This window comes from Ornithorhynchus anatinus, chromosome 1, assembly GCF_004115215.2.
Source record: "Ornithorhynchus anatinus isolate Pmale09 chromosome 1, mOrnAna1.pri.v4, whole genome shotgun sequence".
Lineage (NCBI taxonomy): Eukaryota > Metazoa > Chordata > Mammalia > Monotremata > Ornithorhynchidae > Ornithorhynchus > Ornithorhynchus anatinus.
This window is the reverse complement of record NC_041728.1, coordinates 160122076-160149013: the sequence shown is the minus strand read 5'-3', so window position 1 is coordinate 160149013 and position 26938 is coordinate 160122076. Positions and strand designations below refer to the sequence as shown.

The window sequence follows — 26938 nt, the reverse complement described above, 5'->3', positions numbered from 1 at the left end:
TAAAAAAAAAAAAAGCTTTGCTTTGACTTTAAGTTATAAGGAAAAATGTGTAAATTAATTCATTCAATCGTATTTAGTAAGTGCTACATTTGGTTTGACCCTATCAAATATTCTTCTCTCTAAAAATAAAGCTTTATTCATTAAAAGTTTTGTTATGCACTGGGTAAGGAAGGTCGTGAGATAAAATACCAGTTAACTAAGTAATAGGCTGCATATAAATCTTGTGGGCAGGGAATGTGTCTCATTGTACTCTCCCAAGTGCTTAGTACAGTGCTTTGCACAGAGTAAGCACTCAAATATGACTGAATGAATGAAGGATTAAGAAGGCACTTTGCATAGTCATAACAAGGTGGAGTGAGGTGGCAGTCTCTATAAGTGGGGAAAAATGGAAAACAGTGGAAAAGAGTTGCTAAAATATTTGAAGCTAAAGAAGCCTACCTTATAGCTACCCATGACAAGGTTACCCTTTTGCCTCCCTTAGAACAAAGATATCCTATCTCCATAGCTTGGAACAATGATTGACACATAGTAAGCACCTAATACAGCTATAGTAATATAAAAGAAATACTACTACTAATAATAATGGCTTCACAGAATTTCTAGACAAACGTCATTCAGACCATCACCCCTCCACCCCTATCCTCAACTGACTTGTGAGATTGGGAAGCAGGAATCCTAGGTCCTCCAACAAACAGAACATTCTGAAGGAATAAAAGAGACATTCTGTTTGTCCAGGATTATTGGACCCCTTCAATAAGTCAATTAATGGCATTCATTGAGGGCTTACTTTGTGCAGAATATTATACTAAGTGCTTAGAAGAATACATCAAATATGGTAGAGACACTCCCTGCCCACAGGGAGTTTATAGAAATAAACAAAGCTGAGAGATAATACTAACAGGATATGTTAATAGCAATAACAATTTTGGTATTTGTTAAGTGCTTACTGTGTTCCAGGCATTGTGTTGAGCAGTGGGGTGATACAAGCAATTTAGGTTGACACAATCCATGTCCCACATGGGCATCCCAGGCCAAGGATGATGGAGAACAGGTATTGAATCCCCATTTCACAGATGAGGAAATTGAGGTTCAGAGAAATTTTGACATGCCCAAGGTCACACAGCCCATAAAAGTGATAGAGCCAGGTTGAGAATCCAGGTCCTCTGACTCTTAGATTCATGATCTTTTAGGCCACACTGCTTCTCAGAAATGGCACTAGAAATGTTTTAATGGCATAATGAACAAAAACAGTTCAGGGATGTGGCAAAAGGGAACCGAAGGGACACAGTAGCAGAATATATATGTCAGGAATCAGAAATGGGTAACTTTTCTGTGCTTCAGTTACCTCATCTGTAAAATGGAAATTAATACTGTGAGCCCCAAGTGGGACATGGACTGTGTCCAAGCCAATTAGCTTTCACCTACCCCAGTGTTTAGTACAGTCTCTGACATTATGTGTTTAATAAATACCATTGAAAAACAAAAATCCAAAAAACTGAAATTAGAGAATTTGGAAAAATCACAACCCCAAAGAGAAGAAACAAATATAGCATCAGGAACTATCAATAACAAATAGAAGACAACACCACTATTATTTTTTATGGGATTCGTTAAGCACTTAGCATGTGCCAGGCACTGTTCTAAATCCTGGTGTAGATACAAACTGATCAGGTTGGACACAGTCCATGTCCCACATGGGGCTCGCAGTCTTAGTCCCCATTGAATGGATGAGGTAACTGAGGCCCAGAGAAGTGAAGTCCCTTCCCCAAGGTCACACAGCAGACAAGTGGCTGAGCTGGAGTTAGAAGCCAGATCCTTCTGCCTCCCAAGTCCTTGCACTTCTCTTTGTGGAATACTCATTTCTTTCCTATATTCTAGAGAACTTGAAATCGGGTCCCATTTCTCCACTTCTCCCACTCAAAGTGAAAAAAAAAAACAAAAAACTTTTCGGGTTTAACCTTTCTTTAGACAGAAACTCGGCTCAGTTTCTCTGGCTGCTCTTTCATAGTGAACTGGCATTTTATAGTCACTTTCAGGGGTTTCTCAGCAGGTCAGGTTAGTAAGAGATATTGCCAGGGGAAATGTTGAAAAGTTTAATTATTTTTGAATGCTCAAAATTGCTATGCCTTTATTTTCTCTCTTAATGATCCATTATCATGACCAGATGAGCTTCTTCTAAAATGTTACTCTGATTATATAACATTCCTGGTATATTTATAATACACTAAGCACATAAATAGTTTTAATTAATGTGGAACACAATTCATGATGTATAAAAATCACGTGTGTATATAATCATTGTGTGTGTGTGTATATATATACACACACAGAAATTATATAAAATTGTTACCAGCCTTTTAACTTCCTAATACAAGTCAAGCTCCTAGTTATACCTCACATTCAATTCTCTCAATCAGAGGTGCTCATCTCTCTCACTCTTACAGCTTTCCACTGCTTAAAATTCCTTCCCTCCCATATAAAACAGAATACAGTTCTCCCCACATTCCTAAAATATCATGTCCTCCAATAAGCTTCCCCAGATTAATTTCCCAGAAATCTAAGTCATGTCATCCCTTCCTCCAGTTCTAACACTCTCAAATATAAATGCCCTTTATATTTCTCACACATACACTGATGTTTTTATCAATTTAACATCTTTCTAGGTGTTAATATTTTTATATTCTTCTAGCCTGATAGAATGGAAACTCCTTTGTGAGTAGGGAAAGTATCATTTCACTCTTCCTAGGATCTCGAATACAGTGTACCCCACCAAATGGAAACTCAACAAATGCTACTATTACAGCTAGTGTTAGTACTATCAATCACTGGGTCACCGTTATATATTAATCACTTACTGTGTGAACAGCAATGTACTCAGTATGGGAAAATATGATACAGTGGAGTTGACAGACATGGTCCTTACCCATGAGGGACTTACAATCTAGTGAGGGAAACATTTTAAATTAGATAAGGGAAAGGGCAGAGTAGAAGAATTGGAACAATTTCCATGGGGCATCTCATCCTGCAAACAGATAGGAGACTGGTGGACCTAGAAAAATGATGGCAATAGGGATGCAAAACTTAATGTTTAGTACTGAGCTCTGCACAGAGTAAATGCTCAATGAATGTGATGGATTGGTCTTTCTTAAGAACTGAGAAATACCCACACCTAAGTGGAGTTCTACCAGCTGAATCTCCTAATTTCCTACTCTCACCAACTCGGGAAATAGGACTACGTATCAGCACTGCAGGGAGAAGGTAGGTGGAAATTACAGACAGCCATTGGTAACTTGGCTCAGCTATATTTCTCTTGGTTCTGCCTGCCACTGTTAATAATTAATAATAATGACATTTGTTAAATGCTTACTATATCCCAAGCTCTGTTTTAAGCTTTGGGATAGATATAGGTAATCAGGCTGTCCTACATAATGATGCCTGTCCACTTGTTTTGTTGTCTGTGTCCCCCTTCTAAACTGTGAGCCCCTTGTGGGGTAGGGATTGTCTCTGCTGCCCAATTGTACTTTCCAAGCACTTAGTACAGTGCTCAATAAATATGATTGAATGAATGAATAATCCCCATTTTACAGATGGGGTAATAATATGGTATTTGCTAAGTGCTATGTGCCAAGCACTGTACTAAGCAATGGGATGAATACAAGCAAATTGTGTTGGACACTGGTCACGTCCCACATGGGGCTCACAGTCTCAATCCCCATTCTACTGATGAGGGAACTGAGGCCCAGAGAAGTAAAATGACTTGCCCAAGATTACACAGCAGACAAGTGGCGGAGCAGGGATTAGAACCAACCTCCTCTGAATTCCAAGTCGGTGCTCTTTCCACTGAGCCAGGTTGCTTCTCTGTTGATGACTTCACACTGAGCAAGCCTGTTGAGGATGACTATATGTCTGGCTTTACCTGCCCTACCTAATAATAATAATAATAATTTTGGTATTTGTTAAGCGCTTACTGTGTGCAGAGAACTGTTCTAAGTGCTGGGGAAGATACAGGGTAATCAGGTCGTCCCACGTGAGGCTCACAGTTAATCCCCATTTTACAGATGAGGTAACTGAGGCACAGAGAAGTGAAGTTGTGTCTCTCTTCCCAATATCCCCGCCCTCCTCTCTCCTGTCATGCTTGAACAATTAACTCTGGCCTCAAAAGTCCCTATCTCCATCCCACTTGAAGAAGACTAGGAGTTCCAGCTTCCCTTTGTGAGGAAAGGGGGGCTTAGTGAGCAAGGGCCTCTTAGAGTCCAAACCTTAATAGTTTTGGTATTTACTAAGCATTTACTAAGTTCCAGGCACTGTACCTTAGTGCACTGGGGTGGATACAAGTAAATCCAATTGGACACAGTCCCTGTTCTGCATGAGGCTCACAGTCTAAATCCCCATTTTACAGGTGAAGTAAATGAGGCATAGAGAAATTAAGAGATTTGCCCAAAACTACTCAGCAGACAAGTGGCAGAACTGGGATTAGACCCCAAGACCTTTTATCTTCTAGGCCTGTGCTCTATCCACAACAAGATGCTTCTCCTCTCCATCCTATTCTTTTGGGGGTTTGTTTGTGGTATTTGGTAAGTGCTTACTACATGTCAGGCACTGTACTAGGCACAGATACAGATTAATCAGGTTGGACACAGCTCCCAAATTCACCACGTTCAAAAGTTCACCAAAGGACTTTTTTTCCCTCTTTTTAAAAAAAGAATTCTGTTAGTATTATATTTGAGTATAGGTTTATACAAAGAGCATAATAATAATAATGTTGGTATTTGTTAAGTGCTTACTATGTGCCGAGCACTGTTCTAAGTGCTGGGGTAGACACAGGGGAATCAGGTTGTCCCACGTGGGGCTCACAGTCTTAATCCCCACTTTTCAGATGAGGTAACTGAAATACAAAGAAGTTACTTGTCCAAGGTCACACAGCAGAAAAATTGAGGAGCTGGGATTAGAACCCTGGTCCCCTGGCTCCCTGACCCACACTCTCTCCATTAGGCATTATTACTCACCTGGGAATTACTGGGAATTCTTAAGAAGAATTTCCAGTAATGATTTTAGAGTCAGTCTGGCCCAAGGACATCTCTGAGAATTCATCACAGTAAGAGAGTTTAAGACTATTACAAGATACTAGTTCCTGTTCTTCAGTGAAGATACTCATATACTTGTGTTATTTCACAAATAATGAGTTGAAACAATAATACCAGTAATTTTCCACTTGAAAAAAGTAAATCTAACATTTATTTTGGATTAAATCACTTCTCCGAATTACTTGGCTGGCATACATGTTGCCTGTTTAGGTTTTTCAATTATCCAATAAATCAAGCAAGCAGCAGTATGTAGAGTGCTTACTGTGTGTAGAAAGTGATACTAAATGCCCGGGTGAATGCACTAGCTGTAGAAGACACATTACTTACCCACAAGGAGTTTATTATCTAATGGATAATTCTTCCCTCCATCCACAGCTTCTGTGCTAAGAAATCATTCTTACGGTGGTTAGAGATCTAGTCATTTTCCCCACTATTCCAATTTGCAGGTGATTTATTGCCTTAGCAAAATGTCAAGTTATCAGATTAACAGAACAAATGTATAGTAATATAGCGCCTGTAGCTCATAGCTCATCTTCTTGGCACACTCTATTGATTTCTTTCCAGATTAAATTATCCTGAAATTGCTTATCCAAGTAGATATCTCCTTGAAAATATCAATAAGAAAAAAAACTTAATATTTTGACATTTTCATGAAGCTATAATTCAAATTTTCTATAAAATACATAGTTTTAAGTTAAATGTCAACTTCCTACAGCATGAAAATGGGAATCTACTAAAATACATCTGGACATTTCTTTCATTATGAGTGATACCTGAAGAATCCGCTAGTGGAACAAACCTACATTGAAAAGAGAATGGGCTGCTAAATGAAATAGGCTTAATGGAAACAATTTTAAATATTTTTGCTATCTTTATTATCGCTTTTCTTTTTGATAGTTTCACTAAGGAGTGGTTTGTGACTTCTTGGCTATCTTTCAAACAAAGGCTTTCATTTAAGGGGAATTTTCTGTAGTCTAAATTGATAGCGCTAAATCAAAAGTTCACCAAAGGAGTTTTTTTCCCTCTATTTTTTAAAAAAAGAATTCTGTTAGTATTATATTTGAGTATAGGTTTATACAAAGAGCATAATAATAATAATGTTGATATTTGTTAAGTGCTTATTATGTGCCGAGCACTGTTCTAAGTGCTGGGGTAGACACAGGGGAATCAGGTTGTCCCACGTGGGGCTCACAGTCTTAATCCCCATTTTACAGATGAGGGAACTGAGGCACAGAGATGTTAAGTGACTTGCCCACAGTCACACAGCTGACAAGTGGCAGAGCTGGGATTCAAACTCATGAGCCCTGACTCCAAAGCCCGTGCTCTTTCCACTGAGCCACGCTGCTTCAAGAGCATGTTTTGCCTAGATTGAAGTCAACACTGTTTTTCTAAATGTTAATCAGGAATTTGCTGATTATCACCATCCAAGAATGCCAATCATTCATAGTTGTCTTTCAAACTGCAAGGGGCTTCGTGGTGAATTTTCTATGGGTCATCTGTGTCTGTAACTTAAACACCAAATGTGAGGGTCTCCAGTATCGTTTTAACTATTCTTGTTTTATACTTTCCAAGTGGTTTGTACAGTGCATCGCACAAGGTAATCGAGGCCCAGAGAAGTTAAGTGACTGGCCCTAGGCCACACAATAGTCAAGTGGCAGAGCCAGGGTTAGAATCCAGGTCCTTCTGATGCCCAAGCCCTTGCTTTATCCACTAGACCACGGGGTTCATATTCTTAATTACTGCACAGAATAGTACTTCAGTGCTCAGAACAATGCCTGGCACATAGTAAGCACTTAAACACCATAAAAAAATGACCCATTTTTCAGTTGAAGTAAATGGGGTACAGAGAATTGAAGTGACTTGCATAAGGTCACACAGGAGATAAGTGGTGGAGTCAGGACTAGAACCCATGTCCTTCTGACTCCTAGGCCCATGCACTATCCACTGAGACACGCTGCTTCACAGCATCAGGGCTTTCACTACTTCATGTTAAGATCATCCTGGGTGGGAAGCCTATCCCCAACATTGAATCCCCAAAGGAGGTTTATGCTTCTGCAGGATTTGGCTCCCGCAGTGTCAGGAGAGAAAAAATGGAGTTCAGCTTGACTAGAAAGCACTCTGACCACATGCAGTTTACCAACAGCTAAGATGTGTGGTGATTAGTCTCTAGTCTGTATATGTCTAACTTGGACTACACTAATAATATCCTCTCCCAGTTCTCTTCCTAACTCTGTTGTCACTACTTCAAGATTGCGATGTGATTAATGATTCAAATGTAGTCATTTTCTCATAAAGGCCTAAAATCCAGATGATGGTCTCACAATCTAGCTGTGTGTGCACATTCAGCCAGTACAACCTAGACTGGTGACTCTGACTTAGAAATATATATACATTTTTAGTAAAGCAGTATTGCATCAGCAATTTTATCAATCATATTTATTGAGGGCTTACTCTTAGCAGAACACCATTTTAAGCATTTGGGAGAGTACAAAGTAATAGAGTTTGTAGACAGATTCCCTTCCTACAATACACAATTGCTTATTATTCCTCCAGATCAAGCGTTGCCTACAGAGAAGCAACGAGGCTTAGTGGTAAGAGCACAGGCTTGGGAGTCAGAGGCTGTGGGTTCTAATCCTGTCTCGGAAACTTAACAGCTATGTGACTTTGGACAAGTCACTTAACTTCTCTGTGCCTCAGTTACCTCATCTTAAAATGAGGATTAAGACTATGACCCCCATGTGGGACAACCTGATTACCTTGTTTGTACCCCAGTGCTTAGAAAAGTGCTTGGCACATAGGAAGCACTTAACAAATACCATTATTATTATCTCAAGAAATCCCTATAGAACTCTAAGGCCTGATGATCAATTTACCTATGGGTCATCTGTGGCTGAAAAATGCAGTCTTCATTGTCCCATGCTGCTCCCCAGTCAAAACCCTTCTAATTCTGGATCCTTGTCTCAGAGTCCATATCCCAAACAATTTGGCTCATACACATACACACACTCATCCCTGAAGACATCATATGACTTTATTCTTAACCCAGAAAATAAAAGAATCATTTAGAAATTACAACACGGCATAGCAGACATGATCTCTGACAAATGATATACCTTCTAAAAGCAAACAGAACCCAATTACCCAATAAGGCTCTTGAATTACAAACTACTATATTGGTATTTCTCTACATTGGAAAGGTTAATTGGGTCAATCCAGAGGTATCAAGCATGTGAGACAATCCTGTTGAGGGGACCATTTTCCTCATGTATTTGAACATTTGGTTAACTTGCTTAATGGAAGGGGAAAAAATGATCATGAACTATCCCCTTCTAGAACCAGCTAATATGATCACATTCTCAGGTCTGAACAGGAGAAACTTCATCTGGCTCAGACAGCATTGCTAGGAACTCACCTTTGCCAGAAATTATTTTACTGTAGGATAAAAGCCTATTCCCCTAAAGTCTTAGACTGTTAACCATCACCACGGAACGGGGCCATCTCCAATTCCTGCGTGTGAGTTCTCTCCCAGTACTTTGTATAGAGCTCACTGTACACTGCACACTGTAAGCTATTAAAGACTATTATTTCAAAGTGAGAACAGATTCAAGGTACAATAGGCCTTTATAATAGCTAATTTCAGGGAATATCACACTAAAGAAAACCCACCCTCTAGTACTTACCCATTCTGATAGCATAGACACACAGCTATTTCTTCAGTAATCTATTCACCAATGCTGCCTGAATTACATTTTCTCAAAAAAAAAAAAACAATCCACATTCCCCCCACCCCCAACAAACTCCAATCACTAACCACTTACCCCTACCACTAACAAACACTCCATACCATTTTTAAAGCACTCAATCACCTTGTCCCCTCCTACCTTTCCTTGCTGATTTCCTAATACTATCCAGCTGTCTCACTTCACTCCTCTAACACCAAGCTACTCACTGTAACTCCATCTCATCTATCTTGCTGCTGAACTGTCCTGCCTCTGGCCTGCATCGCCCTTCCCCTTCATATCCAAGAGACCATTACTCTCTCCATCTTCAAAGTCTTGTTAAAATCACATCTGGAGAAGCAGCATGGCTTAGTGGAAAGAGCATGAGCTTGGGAGTCAGAGGTTGTGGGTTCTAAGTACATCAGCTGTGTGACTTTGGGCAAATTACTTAACTTCTCTGGGCTTCAGTTACCTCATCTGTAAAATGGAGGTTAAGACTGCGAGCCCCACCTGGATAGCCTCATTACCTTGTCTACCCCAGGACTTAGAATGGTGCATTGCACATAGTAAGAGCTTAACAAATGCCATTAGTATTCTCCTCCATTTAGACTGTGAGTCCATTATTGAGCAGGGATTGTCTCTATCTGTTGCCAAATTGTACATTCCAAGTGCTTAGTACAGTGCTCTGTACATAGTAAGTGCTCAATAAATACTATTGAATGAATTAATTAATTAATTTCCTCCAAGAAGCCTTTCCCGACTCAGCCCTCAGCTCCCTTCTTCCTCTTCCTTCTACATCACTCTTCCACTTGGATTTGCACCCCATATTCACCCCACCCTCAGTCCCACAGCACATATGCACATCTCCATAATTCATTTAATGTCTGCCTCCCCTTCTATATTGCCTGCTCCTTGTGGGCAGATAACATGTCTGCCAATTCTGTTATATTGTGCTCTCCCAAGTGCTTAGAACAGTGCTCTGCCCACATTAAGCACTCAATAAATATAACTGAGTGATGGAATGGATGAATGTTAATAAGTTGTTAGCTGGTTGATGAGAAAAGTCCTGTTTGTCCTTGCTCCTCGGCGCTTTCCTGTTCAAATAATTTTATTCTCAGCTCCTTCTCCTGGAAATTGAATTAATCGAAGAACAGGTTGTTTTTTTTTTAACATATGATAGCTTTGGAAGAAATGGTTGCAACTTCATTGCAGCTGGGAAAGATCCATAATGAACCAGGAACAGCTTTCCAGCTGAAAATAGCTATAGGCCTTTGAAAATTTTAGTGGGGACTAGGGCTTTGTCATTGCCGTACCTCACTCAATTTAGCATGCAGAATAATGTTCTGGGGTGAACGATGCAGTGTAATGATATGATGTACTGAGGAGATGATATGGGAAATGCCTGAACCAAATTCTGTCTTTGTCAAACTAGTATTTGTCTTTGAAAAATGTGGAGGGCACTGATTGTCTCCAAATAAACTGGCTAACAAATATATTCTCCCCTGTAAAATGTTATATCGATGAGACATGTTTCGAACAGTCTGAACCTGCCTTTGACCAAGGTTGTCTTTCTCAGGAAAATCAAAATTGTTTATGTACATGCATGTGAGTTTTTAAACAATGTTCAGACATACGGCTAAACAAAATGAGGGGAGTTTAAAGTGTGAATGTGTATTTATTTCAACACTAGACTACTTATCTGCCCCAGCACTTAGAACAGTGTTTGACACATAATAATCAATCAGTGGTATTTATTGAGAGCTTTCTGCATGCAGAGCCCTGTACTAAGTACTTGGAAGAGTACTTGATTCTACCTACTTGATAGACTCTTTCCCTGCCCACAATGAGCTTTCAGTCTAGAATAAACACTTAACAAATATAATTGTAATTGATAATTATTATTTATATATTTTTCACTTTTTATGAAAAAGTTCCAATAACATGATCATCTTGAATAGATGTTAAAGAAATAAATGATATTCATCAATAAAATAAAATAATTCTACTCACCATACAGTCATCTACTATTTATAAGTAAAATGATGGGGTCTAGCTACAGCCATTTACACCTGTGTGTTAGTTAATAAGTTGACTGCATAACAGATACTTAGGAATCAACATGATTTATCATGGGGCATTTTAATAATCAAGCCTGGAAATAACCTCATCAAACCTCTTATAGGATGAGACTTTCCCCAGTGGACAGAACACATTACTTAGTAAGAAGTTTGGTAAAACAGAAAGGTTTTAATGGGTTCCTTCACTGCTTAGTTGTGGAATGATAGAAAACCCAAAATATTGCCTATTAAAACTAGATTCTTGTTCCATGTGGAAAAAGTTATGTCAGATTAATGGAATTTACTAAAGGCTAGGTTGTCTTGACCAAACAGATATTGCAGGATGCTCAAGAGACAACATGCATTAGACCAGATAAAGTCAACAAACAAAAATGAGACAACTGTATCCTTCATAACTCTCTGGTAATTCCCTTGTTGGATTCATTAAGCTATTACAGATGGACAAATAATTCACAAATTTGCTGAAGGTGTTCTTCAATTTCTGTTGTCTCCCAAAGTGAGTAATTACTCTCATCTGATCATCTATACCTTAAATACATTTAGATACATCTCAAATACATTTTTAGGACTGAGGGACTCTGGGACAATCCCAGTAATGAGAAGGCAGAAAGTCAGTCAGTCAGTCAACCACTAATATTTATTGAGTGCTTACTATATGCAGAGCCATGTACTAAGCACTTAAGAGGATACAGTAACATCAGTCTTGTCTGTATCACTGCTGACCTCTCGCCTACATCCTTGCCTCTGGCCTGGAGTGCCCTCCCTCCTCATATCTGACAGACAATTACTCTCCCCTGCTTGTGTGAAGCAAATTTTCACTGTCAACCTGGGCACCAAACTATTAGACAGTTTGAATAGACATGGATTTTGAAACTGAAAATTAATGTTGGTATTTGTTAAGCGCTTACTACGTGCCGAGCACTGTTCTAAGCGCTGGGGTAGACATAGGGGAATCAGGTTGTCCCACGTGGGGCTCACAGTCTTAATCCCCATTTTACAGATGAGGGAACTGAGGCACAGAGAAGTTAAGTGACTCGCCTACAGTCACACAGCCGACAAGTGGCAGAACTGGGATTCGAACTCATGAGCCCTGACTCCAAAGCCCATGCTCTTTCCACTGAGCCACGCTGCTTCTCCAAACCAAGACAGAGACCAGCATAAACCCACAAAAAAGAAAATATCTGATTTCCACAGAATGATTCATCAAAGAAAAAGTAAATATACCAATTAGGACTTGCAATAACTCAATAAAATGCTAAGAACCCGAAATTTTCATGTATAATTCAATTTTCATAAGTCCTAGTCTTCTGTCATTTCAGCATTTTCCCTGGAAACTTATTCATGAGCTTATTTATGACTTCATTGCCAAGATTTGATATGTTTCATTCTCAAGCAACATTTTATGGATTTATTTAATAACATTTAGAAAATCATTTTCAAAAATCAAAATGATTCCTTGAAAACTGTGGCTAAGTTTCTCAGGCACATCACTTTCACTGCATTTTAGGCTCTTGTATATTAGAAGTGTAAACAGATCTGATTTTTTTTTAAGGTGAAACCCCTAGCCTGATCATTTGGATATAATTTAAAAAGGAGAAATGAATCATTTCTACTTATTCAATTTGAATGAAAAGCCTTGATTTTCCAAAAGAAGATGGACTATATGATTCAAAGTTGGAAGTACATCAAATGCTGTCAGAGTTTTAGTTTGAGACAGATCAGTAAAATATGAAATTAAGGGAAAATGAGTTGATGAGCCAATTTCTTATAAAAGGATGTTCACCTTTAAACTATCACAATTGACAGTCTCATCATTAAGCTATTCACTGGACTTAAAACAAGTCTCTCCTCATTTTAGGTAGGATGGCTTCAAACGTAAGGCACTCAAGTAAAACAGTATCAGGTAAAGGGGAAGGGAATAACTCTTCTTCAGAAAAAAATTAGTTCAGTCTTTTCTGATTGTATACTAAAATGAGTAATTAATGGAATAAAGGCAGCATAAAAGAACTTACAATTTTTGCAAACAAAAATGTAATTTTAGGAATTTTATCAGGAAAATATTGTCCTGAACACTCACAAAAAGTTTGAGGAAAACATAGTAATAAAATCCAAAGTTATGAGAATGAAAACACACTCCCAGAACTTTTGTGCAAAAACTTTATTCTACACAGTGATATTTTCAGTTGGCAGCACCTTGCCTATCGAGCCAGGATAAATTCTTTAGGACAGGAATCCAGGGAATTTATTAGCATTTCTGAGAGTATTAAAGCCATGAGGAAAGAAAAGGTATGGAAATGCCTCAAATTAATGTTTTATAAAAACGTGTTTGGTGATGAAGAGGCTGTAAATACTTTTGTTTGTCTTTGTAGCAGTTCAAATAAGTCCTCTGTTGAGCTGAGTGGATTCCTGGTCTGCACTTTACATTTCCTGTACAAACAATCAGAAGCTAGTGCACAAGTTGATTCACATGAGGTTATTTGACCTATTGAGAAAGAATGCAATAGCATTTCAGAATCAACAACTCCCACTGTATTTCTAAAATGGTGTGGCAGAGCATTAACTTCTGTCCAATACCATAAGCACCACAGTTCAACCTTATTTCATACATATGGTTGATTTTCTTCAGGACCAGGCCAAAGCCACTACACAAAAGCCTGCAAACTGATCTTCAAATGGACTTGGTACCGCAGTGGAGTCCAACTCTATCCCTCAGAGGAAACATGGAGGGCAGAATCAAGAGACCTAGTGCTCTGAAAGATACAGGTACTGTATTCAATTCTTCTGCACAGGTTCATGGTCCTGGAAATTCAGAACAGAGGCACATCCATCATTCCTAATAGGAGACACCATCATTCACTAGGAGGCTGACACCGTAGAAAGTGTGGGAGGGTGGCAAAAAGAGAAAGAGAGAGAAAAACAGAGACAGTGAAAGAGAGAGGGACAGTGTAGGGGATTCTGAGGTGGGCAGAGCTATCATTCTCAGTATAAATTGTTTATCGAATGAGTCTAGGATAATTAGGAGAAGGAGTGTGGCCTAAGGATAGAGGATGGGCCTTGGGAGTAAGAAAGACCTGGGTTCTAGTACCAGCTCTTCCACCTGTCTGTTGTGTGACTATCTTTATCTTTATTTATCTTCTCTGTGCCTCACTTACCTTGTCTGTGAAATGGAGATTAAGACTGTGAGGCCCAGATGTGCCAGGGACTATATTCAACTTTATTACTTCATATCTACCCCAGTGTTTAGTAGTGCCTGGCACATAGTAAGCGTTTAATATATACCCTAAAATAATTAGAAATCAATATGAAAATGAACTCTCATGGGGAAAAAAACTCCTCCCATTGAGCATTACCTACAATTTTATAGACTGTCCATGATCAAGAGTGAAAAAAAAATACTAGTAGTAAGGCAATTTTTAACTGAATAATCTGATATTCTCAGAGCTATTAAGAAGTATACAAAATCACATTTATTTAATCAATCACATTTATTATGTGATGTATGCAGAGCACTTTGCTAAGCATTTGGGAGCATACTATATAACAGAGTTGGCTTTAAAGCACTCAATAACCCTGCCCCTCCTATCTCGCCTCACTACTCTCCTACTACAACCCAGCCTGCACACTTCGCTCTTCTAATGCCTACCTTCTCAGTGTACCCAATCTCATCTATCTCACCATCAGCCACTCACCCACATCCTGCCTCTGGCCTGGAATGCCTTTCCTCCTCTAATTACCCACCCCCACTTTAAAGCCTTACTGAGGGCACAACTCCTCCAAGAGGCCTACCCTGACTTAAGCCCACCTTCTCTCTTCTCCCACTCCCTTCTGCATCTCCTTGACTTGTTCCCTTTGTTCATCTTCCCTCCCAGCCCCACAGCAGTTCTGTAAATATCTGTAATTTAATTATATTATTCTCTGTCTGTCCCCCCTTTCTAGACTGTAGGCTCCTTGTCTGTTTGTTGTTGTACTCTCCCAAATTCTTAGTACAGTGCTCTGTATACAGTAAGCGTCCAATAAATATGATTGAATGAATGAATGAATATGTACCCTCTCCACAAGGAGCTTACAGTCTAGAGGGAGAGAGTTAGGCAGTAATATAAATAAATTATGGATAGGTACATAATAGCTGTGAGACTGAGAGTGGAGTGAATAAAGGGTGCAAATCCAAGAGCAAGGGTGATGCAGAAGTTAGTGAGATAATAAGAAATGAGGGCTTTATTGGGGAATGCCTCTTGGAGATGTGATTTTAATAAGACTTTGAAAACAGGGAGAGTGATCGCTAATCAGAAGTGAAGGGGGATGGTGTTCCAGGCCAGAAGCAGAATGTGAGTGAGGGGTCAGCGATGAGGTAGATGAGACTGAGATACAGTGAGTAGGTTGGCATTAGAGGAGCAAAGTGTGCGGACTGGGTTGTAGTAAGGAATCAGAGAAGTGAGAGGGCAAGGGCGGTTGAGTGCTTTAAAGCCAAAGAGTTTCTCTAGTTGGTGTGGAAGTGGATGGGCAACCACTGGAGGTTCTTGAGGAGTGGGGAAACATGAACTGAACAGTTTTGTAGAAAAATGACCTGGGCAGCAAAGTGCAGTATGGACTGAAGTGGGGATAGACAGAAGGAACAAAGGTTATTAAGGAGGTTGTAGCAGTAATCAAACTGAAATAGGATATCTGCTTGTATTAACAAGGTTGCAGTAGGAATGGGCAGATTTTAATGATGACATGAAGGTTGTAATGACAGGATTTGGTGATAGATTATGTAGGTTAAATAAGAGAGATAATGCCAAGGTAATTACCTTATGAAAGATGTAGGATGGTGATGCTGGATACAGAGATAGGAAAGTCAGGGAGAAGACAGTGTTTGGATGGGAAGATGAACTGTTCTGCTTTAAACATATTGTTTGAGCTGTTGGTGGGACATCCATGTAGAAATGTCCTGAAGGCAGAAGAAAATATGAGATTGCAAAGAAGGACAAAAATCAGGGCTGGAGATGTAGATTTAGGAATAATCAGAATAGAGATGGTAGTAGAGAAAAATAGACAACCTTTTGTACTTTTTATACTATGAAAATATGATAGAAACAATACATGGTATCTGAATACATCACGCACATATTCATTCAGTCACTCATTCAATCATATTTATTGAGTGCTTATTGTGTGCATAGCACTGTACTGAGCGCTTAGAAAGTAGAATTCAGTAATGGAAACAATCCCTGGCCAAAGGGGCTCACAGTCTAGAAAGGAGGAGACAGACATCGAATCAGGTAAACAGGCATCAATAGCATCAATACAAATAAATAGAATTTTAGATATATACACATCAAAACAAGTAAACAGGCATTAATGTAAATAAATAGAATTATAGATATGTATATATATATATATATATATATATATATATATATATATATATATGTATATATATGCACAAGTGCTGTGGGGCTCTGTCACACTGGACTAAGAAACATTGGAAAGCATCATGGCCTAGTATAAGGAGCATCACCCTGGGAGTCAGAGAATCTGGGTTCTAATCTCTGCTCCATCATATGTCTGCTGTGTGACTTTGGCCAAGCCACTTACCTTCTCTGTACCTCAGTTTCCCTAATCTGTAAAAGAATGATTAAATCCTACTTTCTCATACTTACACAGTGAACCCATTGTGGTGTCCAACCTGTGTCAGGCCGTGGTGTTAGGATAGGTCAGTGCTGGGCTCATGGTGAGTGCTGAACAAATATTGTAATAATACTAATGTTATCACAAATATTATTATTATTATTGTCCAAACATAACACAACACTTAGAATCATAATCCAGAAAGAAAATTTCCATAGAACTGGGTCTCTCTGAAAGCCCAGAGCCTCTCTCTTCCAAGCTGAGTCAGAACTCATCCAGGAAGGAAAGCAATAAGCAGGAAAGCTGCTTCAAAAGCTTCCCTCCAATCCCCTCCCCATCTCTTACTGTAGCCAGATAGATAGTTGCTCTCCTGCTGGGATTATTAACACCAAAGTAGGTCCCCACCTAAGCAACAAACAGAAAGTCCTCACCTCTGCACACAGTAAGCACTCAATAAATACAATTGATTGACTGACTGACTCCTAAATCACCTTGCTACTCTCATACTACAACTCAACCCACACATTTTGCTCCTCTAATGTTCTCATTGTGCCTCAGTCTCACCAGTTTCACTGGTGATCTCTCACCCACAACCTATCTATAGCCTGGAATGCCCTTCCTCATAGGTGACAGATAATTATCCTCCCTCACCTTCAGAGCCTTAGTGAAGGCATATCTTCTCTCATAGGCCTTCTCTGGCTAAGCCCTCTATTCATTTTCTTCAACTCCCTTCTGCACCATCCTGACTTGCTCCCTTTGTTTATCCCCCTCCCTTGCTCTCCCCACTTCAAAGCCATATTGACGGCACATCTCCTCCAGGAAGCCTTCCCTGACTGAGCCTTCCTCTCTTCTTCTCCCAATTTCTTCTGAGCGGCTCATACTTGAGCCTTCATTCATCCTCCCTCTCTTCTCCACATAGCATATGTATATATCTGTAACATATTTATTTACTTATTTATTTATTTGTCTATGTATTTATATTAATGTTTGTCTTCCCTTTTAGACTATGAGTTAGTTGTGGGCAGGGACTGTGTCTGATGCTATAGTGAACCCTCCCAAGTGCTTATTACAGTGCTTTGCACACAGTAAATATGATCATTTTATGAATAAAATATGGTTGTTATTATTATTAATAATAATGATATTCTCCCCTCCCGGCCCCACTGCATTTATGCACATATCTGTAATTGATTTATTTATATTAATGTCGGGCTTCCCACAAGACTGTTGGTTTGATGTCGGCAGAGAATGTGTCTGTTATATTTTGAACTGCACTCTCCCAAGCGCTTAGTACAGTGCTCTGTACACAAAAAGTGTTTAATAAATACAGTTGACTGTTTAGGTTTAGTCAGTTAATACAGTTAACTGACTGATTAACTGCCGATAATCTGCTCCATCTGCAAGCCGGTCATATCTCTCGGGAGACCAGGAAGAGAGGATCTACATTTCAAGGAGATGACAGGGGGTGGGCATTGTGTGGGGCATGAGGACTGAGATCTTGGGAGGCTAGTAGAGCAGGCAGACCTTGTGTCCCGAGGTGGAGTGGCTGGCCCAGCTCTACAACCCTTGTGTCACCACAAATGTTGCTCTTATACCACAAGTGAAGCAGCAGCCAGAGAGAGTCAGAGGTCTGTACTCCAGTCAGGCCAGGGGGGAAAAAAACCTCTCTGAGTGGGTGCTAAAGATATAGAAATAGAGAGTCGTCCCTGGGGGTTTCTGTTCCCTGCCTAGCCTCTGCCCACAACCCCTGCCTCACAACAATGATAATGATCGTGCTGCCGCAAGTGCTTGGTACAATGTTCTGCATGCAGTAAGCACTAATAAATATAATCAATTGAATGACTCACCTCACTAAATCTCTCTTCTCCCTCCTACTTAAGAACATGAGCTTTATGTGGGACAGAAATTGTATCCAACCTGATTATCTTGTATCTACCCCAGTGCTCAGAAAAGTGCCTAGCAAATATTAAGCACTTGACAAATGCCATAAAGAATAATAAATGTCTTCTGCCCCTTTCCAGGGTAATAAATAATATATACAAATGAGCAAAGTGCTGAGGGGAGGGGAAGAGGGAAGAGCAGAGGGTGGAGGGGAAGGGAGAGGAGGGGGAGCAGAGGGAAAGGGGGGGACTCAGTCTGGGAAGGCCTCCTGGAGGAGGTGAGCTCTCAGTAGGGCTTTGAAGAGGGGAAGACAGATAGTTTGGCGGATGTGATGAGACAGAGGGAGGACGTGGGCCAGGGGTCAACACTGGGACGGGCACGGGACCGTGAGGAGGTGAGCAGCAGAGGAGCGGATTGTATGGGGTGGGCAGTAGAAAGAGAGAAGGGAGGTGAGGTAGGAGGGGGCAAGGTGATGGAGAGCTTTGGAGCCAAGAGTGAGGAGTTTTTGTTTCATGCAAAGGTTGATAGGCAATCACTGGAGGTTTTTGTGGAGGGGAGTGACATGCCCAGAGCCTTTCTGTAGGAAAATGATCCCAGCAGCGGAATGAAGAATAGACTGGAGTGGGGAGAGACAGGAGGAAGGGAGATCAGAGAGGAGGCTGACACAATAATCCAGTTGGGATATTATGAGCGCTTGTACCAGCACGATAGCAGTTTGTATGGAGAGGAAAGGGCAGATCTTGGCGATACTGTGAAGGTGAGACCGGCAGGTGTTGGTGACAGATTACGGTGACGGTTGCTGTGTGGGGTGAATGAGAGAGCTGAATCAAGATCTGCTGCCCAGATTATCTTTCTACAGAAATGCTCTGGGCATGTCAACCCCCTTCTCAAAAATCTTCAGTGTTTGCCTATCAACCTTCACATGAAACAAAAGCTCCTCACTCTTGGCTTCAAAGCTCTCCATCACCTTGCCCCCTCCTACCTCACCTCCCTTCTCTTTTTCTACTGCCCATCCCGCACACTCTGCTCCTCTGTTGCTAACCTCCTCACTGTGCCTTGTTCTTGCCTGTCCCGCTGTTGACCCCTGGCCCACATCCTACCTCTGGTCTGGAATGCCCTCCCTCCTCACATCCGCAAAACCTGTTCTCTTCCCCCCTTCAAAGCCCTACTGAGAGCTCACCTCCTCCAGGAGTCCTTCTCAGACTGAGCCCCCCTTTTCCTCTCCCCCTCTTCCCCTCCCCATAGCTCCTACTCCTTCCCTCTGCTCTACCCCCTTCCCCGTCCCACAACACTTGTGTATATTTATATATATTATTCTATTTATTTTATTAATGATGTGTATATATCTATAATTCTATTTATCTATTTTGATGCTATTGATGCCTATTTGTTTTGTTTTGTTGTCTGTCTCCACCTTCTAGGCTGTGAGCCCGTTGCCGGGTAGGCATTGTCTCTGTTGCCAAATTGTACTTTCCAAGCACTTAGTACAGTTCTCTGAACGCAGTAAATATGATTGAGTGAATGAATGAATATACATAAATAAATACATTAAATATATATATATATATATATATATATATATCAGTGCTGTAGGATTGGTTCTAGGTGAATATCATGTGCTTAAAGTGTATAAATCCAAGTGCATACATGATGCAGAAGGGAGAAGGAATATGGTAAAAGAGGGATTAATAGGGGAAGGCCTCTTGGAGGAGATATGATTTTAATAAGGCTTTGAATTTGGGGAGAGTGGTCGTCTGTGTGGGTGGAGCTGGAGGGAATCCCAGGCCTGAAGAACTTCAATTTAATTCAATTTAATCATACTTATTGAGCACTTACTGTGTGCAGAACACTGTAGTGAGTGCTTGAGAGAACACAATGCAACAATAAACAGACACATTACCTGCCCACAAAAAGCTTACAGTCTAGAAGACATGAGCAAGGATATGACATGCCCTTTGGTCAGTGGCATGAATGACAAGGCTGAGGTAAAGAAAATAGGTTGTATTAAAGGCATGGAGTATATGGGTTGGGTTGTAGGAGAAAATCAGGGAGATAAGGTAATAATAATAATAATGATGACATTTGTTAAGCACTTACTACGTGCCAAGCACTGTCCTTAGAGCTAGGGTAGCTACTAAGTAATCAGGTTGTCCCACATGGGGCTCACAGTCTTCATCCCTATTTTACAGATGAGGTCACTGAGGCACATAGAAGTGATGTGACTTGCCCAAAGTCATAAAGCTGATAGGTAGCAGAGCCAGGATTAGAACCCATGAACTCTGACTCCCAAGCCTGTGCTCTTTCCATTAAGTCACACTAGTAAGAGGGAGAGAGCTGATCAAGCACCGTAAGATGATATGGAGTTTCTGTTTGATGCAGAGGTGGATGGGCAACCCTTGATGGCTTTTGAGTAGTCAGGTAATATGAACTGAACGTTTTTTCAGAAAAATTATCTGGGCAGCAGAGTGAAGTGTTGCCTGAAGAGAGGAGGAGACAGGATACAGACAGATCAGTGAAGAGGCTGATCCAGTTGTCAAGGTGGGACCCAAGATCTCCTCGGATCAGAGAGGTAATGGTTTGGATAGAGACAAAAGGTTGGATTCTGGAGATGTGGTGGTAGAACAACCTGGTTTTCATGACAGATTGAATATATGGATGAGAGAGATGAGTTGAGCATATTGCCAAGGCTATGAGTGAGACATGGAGGATGGTGGTGCTGTCTAAAATGATAGGAATGTCAAGGACAAAACAGGGCTTGGTTGGGAAAATGAGGAATTCTGTTTTGGATATGTTAAATTTGAGGTGTTGATGGGACATACTAAAGAAATGTGCTGAAGGCAGGAAGAAATGTGAGCCTGCAGAGAATGAGAGGTCAGGACTGGAGATGTAGATTTGGAAATTATCTGTTTAGAGATTGTCATTGAAGTCATGTTAACAAATGAGTTCTTCAAAGGAGTAGGTGTAGATGGAGAATAGAAGGGGACCCAGAACTGAACATTGAGATAGCTCCACAGTTAGAGGGTGAGAAGCAGAGGAGGAGCCTGTGAAAGAGTCTGAAATAGAATGGTAAGAGAGATAGAAGGAGATAGGAAAGAGAGCTAATTTAATTCTATAAAGCCTTTGGTGAGGAATTTATCATCTCATTTCTCCTGCTAATTTATTTATATATGAAAAATTATAACTGCTAAACATACATTTATCCCTTCCTAAACTACAATTTGATTATAACGCAAAAGGAAGAAAAAGTAGCCAAAGAAACTAAAGGAGGAAAACAGTATGAAACTTTGGCTACTAGATAATTAAATTTATTACAGAACATTTAAAAGAGAAAAAAAAATCAAGTCATATGTGTGAACATGACCAGAATACCAAACTTAGCCCATCTTTGATTGTTTTGACTTTAGACTACTCTTCAAATACGAGTGAATATGGTACATTAATTCAAGAATTTTTAAATAGGAAATTTCTTTCACAAGTTACTTAGCAGCTGAACTAATTCTGGTAATTACACCTAAAAGTGTAAAAAAACCTTTAGTGTCATAAAGCTGCTCCTCAAGATTCTTATTCAGATTAATCATGTTTTAATCATAATGTGATGTGACTTCATAAGAATTTGGAAAATGTGTAGTATAAAGATTCCCACCTTCTTTCTATGCTATGAATTTATCTGAGAAAATACATTTCCTTCTACAATCATATGCATTTTGGTTGCAATCCAGACCTTCATTTTGCCATATTTCCTCAAATTAGTCTTTGTGTCAGCATTAAATACAATATGAATACATACAGAAATGACTTCACAAACATTGTACCTGTAACTCTAGCCATTTTCAGTGCCCTTCTAAATTTTTTCCTCCCACCTATCAGCATTTTCAAGAAAGTGCAAACTTTCTTTTACCTTTCGATCAATGGTTTTGATTGAGTCTTTACCTTAACAAAAGAGAAAATACAACAAAATAGAGTAATCAGTCGATCATGTTTTATTGAATGCTTCTTGTCTCCCCCTCTAGACTATAAGCTCATAAAGGACAGCAAATATGTATGCCAATTTTGTTGAAGCATTCTGCACTTAATAAGCACTTCATAAAATACACTGATTAATTACTGGGTGCAGAGCATTGTACTAAGCTCTTGGGAGAGTACACCATAATAGTGTTGGTAAGGAGTGTACAATCTACAGAAATAATCAAATACTGAAAGTAGTGGTAATGCTCATTAAAATCCCACTTACTGCAATGCACAGTTCTAGACTTGGGAAATTCAGAATAACAACTGGGTTAGATTTACATATTTATCACCAGTGGTCAATAACTGCTGGTCACTGAAGGTTTGTGGAGTATTTTCATTTTGTTTTGTCTTTTTAAAACCAGGTCACAGTGATACACAAGTAGTTCCCTGAACTTCTTGTCTTATCAAAGTAGGCAAAGTCAGAAATGACAGGTTCTGGTGTTGTTAGCCCCAAATCAATCAGTTATTCATGTTTATGGAGTGCTTATTGGGTGCAGAGCACTGTACTGACTGTTTGGGAATGTTCAATTTAACAGAATTGGTAGATATGTTCTCTCTCTGCAATAAGCTTACTGTCTATAGGGGGAGATAGACATTGATATGAATAAATTACATATATACACAGTTGCTGTGGCGCTGAGGAAGGTATGATTTAAGCCCACCCTTCACCTCCCTTCAGCTAAGCCCCCTTTTCCCCCCTTTCCCTCTGCTCCTCCCCCTCTCCCTTCCCCTCCCCTCAGCACTGTGCTCATCCGCTCATTTATATATATTTTTATTACCCTATTTATTTTGTTAATGAGATGTACGTCATCTTGATTCTATTTATTGCTACTGTTTTTGTCAGTCTGTCTCCCCCGATTAGACTGTAAGCCTGTCAGTGGGCAGGGACTGTCTCTATCTGTTGCTGGTTTGTACATTCCAAGTGCTTAGTACAGGGCTCTGCACATAGTATGCGCTCAATAAATACTATTGAATGAATGAAGTACAAAAGTGAAGCAGGAGGGAATAAGCAAAGAGAAAATGAGTGTTTAGCAGGGGAGGGACTCTTGGAGGAAATGTGCTTTAAATAAGGCTTTGAAGGTAGGGACAGTGATTGATTGTCTTTAAGTTATGAAGAGGGAGGGCATTCCAGACCAAAAGCAGGTCATGGCTCAGGGGACAGCAGCTAGATACACTAGATCTAGTTTCGGTGACTAGGTTGGCGAGAAGCAGCCCACGCTGCTTCAGGGGAAAGAGCATGGGCTTGGGAGGCAGTGGGCCAAGGGTTCTAATCCCAGCTCTGCCGCTTGTCAACTGTGTGACTTTGGGCAAGTCACTTAACTTCTCTGTGCCTCAGTCACCTCATCTGTAAAATGGGAATTAATAATAATAATAATGTTGGTATTTGTTAAGTTCTTACTATGTGCAGAGCACTGTTCTAAGTGCTGGGGTAGATACAGGGTAATCAGATTGTCCCACGTGAGTTTCACAGTCTTCATCTCCATTTTACAGATGAGGTAACTGAGGCACACAGAAGTGAAGTGACTTGCCCACAGTCACACAGCTGACAAGTGGCAGAGCTGGGATTCAAACCCATGACCTCTGACTCCCAAGCCCATGCTCTTTCCACTGAGCCACACTGCTTCCCAATAATAATAATGTTGGTATTTGTTAAGTGCTTACTATGTGCAGAGCACTGTTCTAAATGCTGGGGTAGATACAGGGTAATCAGGTTGTCCCACGTGAGGCTCACAGTTAATCCCCATTTTCTACATGATGTTACTGAGACACAGAGAAGTAAAGTGACTTGCCCACAGTCACACAGCTGACAAGTGACAGAGCTGGGATTCGTACCCATGACCTCTGACTCCCAAGCCTGGGTTCTTTCCACTGAGCCACGCTGCTTCTCTAATTAAGACTCTGAGCACCACGTGGCACAACCTGATCACCTTGTATGCCCCCAGTGCTTAGAACAGAGCTTTGCACATATTAAGCACTAAATAAATACCATCATTATTATTAAAGGAGTTAAGTGTACTGGCTGGGTTGTATTAGGAAAGTGGGGGGTGGCAGGCAAGGTGACTGAGTGCTGTAAAGTCGATGGTAAGGAGTTTCTCTTTGATGCAGTGGTGGATTGGCAACCCCTGGAGGTTCTTAAAGATTAGGGAAACATGGATTGAATGGTTTTGTAGTGAGTAGCAGAGTGTAGAATGGACTGAGGTGGAAGAGGCAGAAGGCAGGGAGGTCCATAAAGAGGCAGATTCAGGAATCCAGGCAAGATAGGATAAGTACTTGGATCAGTGTGATTGCAGTTTAGATGGAGAGAGGAAAGGGCAGATTTAACCACTGTTTTGAAGGCTGAACCAATAGGATTTGGTGACAGATTGAATATGTAGCTTGAATGAGAGAGAGAAATTGAGGCTTTACTAATCTGAAAGCCATTGTGAAATCGTTGATGGAAAGGCATGTGAGACCATGTGTGTGTTTGTGACAGAGAGAGAGAAAGAGAGAGAGAGAGAGAGAGAATACTAAGTATTCAAGCTCTAAACATTTCAACTTACATAGTTTAATAGAGTTCACAGTTTGGGGCTATTTTCAGTGGAACTTATCTACCCTAACCACAGGAAAGATGTGTACAAAGTACCCAAAATAAATTGGAGGGTTTTAATTTTTATTCATCACTTAGAAGGTCTTCATTTATCTGGTACATTTGACTAGCTCTATGCTTCCTAACCACTAGGCATCAATTGCTATAAAAAACTTCTTCATGATTTCAGGATAGACAATACTCTTTATGTATAAAACAGTTTAGCTTTAATAAAATAGCAGAAAATGAAAATTTTTGGACTTAAAGATAAAATTACTCAGTAACACTACATATGAACAAAACCTGGATGGGGTTATTGATGATGTTTAATGCCATGGCAACAATTTTATAAAAGCAGAACAAACAACATTTTATATTCATATTATCCTTTCTATGTTTACACTTTCACCCTTTGTTTCTCAACTCCTAGGGACAAGTAATTTTAATGAGCATTGCTGGTAAAAGGTTACTGTGAGAAAATCTGATTTCTGGTACTAAGGATTAATTATCCTTATAATAACTATCATTTTCCCTCTGGTATAATTTGAAGGAAAAAAGTGGGGAGAAGATTAGGAAGAAAAGTAAAGGAAGATGAGAGACTATGTTTCTGGTTGTTTATTTTACAAATATCATTCTTTCTATTTTTTTTTCTTTTTCTGATATATTTCCCTAACACAACACTCTCACCTCAAAAGCCTCCATAGTTTTTTGTCTTTCTCAGTCTCAAACAGAAACTGATGACCATTGACTTCAAGACCTCCAACACTCTCTCTTTACATTTTTCTCTCTTTAGGCAGAGAACATGACTCTGCCATCATTCTGCCATCATCATTACTGTCATCATTCTCTTCTAAGCACCTAGTACATTGTTGTGAACAGTATCCACTCAATAAAAATCTACTGACAATATATTGCAGATTTTCTTTTTATTTCATCAATCTGAAATAATGTCTCACAATTTTTTTAGTGTTATAGTTACCTAAAGTTAATTGTTATATAGAAATCATTAATAGCAGTCTTTCTTCCACTAACCTATGCATTAACAATTTCAGGAATCATTGAGACATTCATAAGAAATTATCAAAATGCCTCTTCTCCAAATTGCTCATCATATACATTCAGAAAATAGCAACACCAGCATCGATACCAGCAGATGAAAATATGAGGCAAAGCTTGAATAACCAAGCAGTATAAGCCCCTGATAGAATTAAACCAAATTTTATTTGTTGCCCTGTCAATTTTAGAATTAGACTCAGTTCCATTTAGTTTGGAAAACTGGAGTTTCACTGTACTATTCAAAAATGGGAGAAACAAATTCAATAATCCTGTCTCTATAACTGAAATGACAAAGGATTTGAGGAATTTGAATAATTCATAGAAAGACACCCCCTTTTGTGGTAGCTTTCTTTCCCTCTCCTCTCTTGCTCATTTTTTTTTTTACTCTCCCCAACACATTTCTTTCAGGAGACAAATCAGAAGAGAAAATGGATGAAAGGGAGAAGAGAGTACAAGACGTCCTTTCTAGCCCCCTTCCCTACCACTTGCTTTGCTTTGATAAATTCCAGTAAATTGTCAATTAAGGTAATAAATAAATTTTTTTCCAGCTATCTCAAGCAGGCAAAACAGTTGGATTTTTACCTCGAAGAAGTCTCTTTAAATTTGAAAACTTATCCTTTTAGAAATTGACCAATAAGTCATAATAAAAGATTATTAAAGTGAGATGCATGTATCATATACTTGGGATTGGAATGAATTTATAATAAAATAATACATTTTTAGGTGGAGAAACATTGTTTTAAACCAAAGAATTCTTAGAAATTGTTTCTTGCAGATAAATGTTTTGGAAAAAAATCTAAACTGAAACATTTTTAGCTTCCTTTAGCTTCACACTGTTTTTGTGATTATGATTTTAGTGGTTGTCATCTCCTAATTGTCCTCCAGGTTCAGAGCTCCATTTTACTTCAATAGAAAAGAGTCTAAAGATGACAAATGCTT

The 26938-nt window shown here is 39.6% G+C and overlaps 1 long non-coding RNA gene across 1 annotated transcript; it reads left to right on the top strand.

Annotated features, from left to right (window-relative positions):
- The first annotated feature begins 17882 nt into the window (after positions 1–17882).
- Positions 17883–26662, top strand: LOC114814587. The gene is made up of 3 exons (XR_003762357.2): positions 17883–18116; positions 20814–20938; positions 26408–26662. It is a non-coding gene; the product is annotated as an uncharacterized LOC114814587 (long non-coding RNA).
- The last annotated feature ends 276 nt before the right edge of the window (positions 26663–26938 follow it).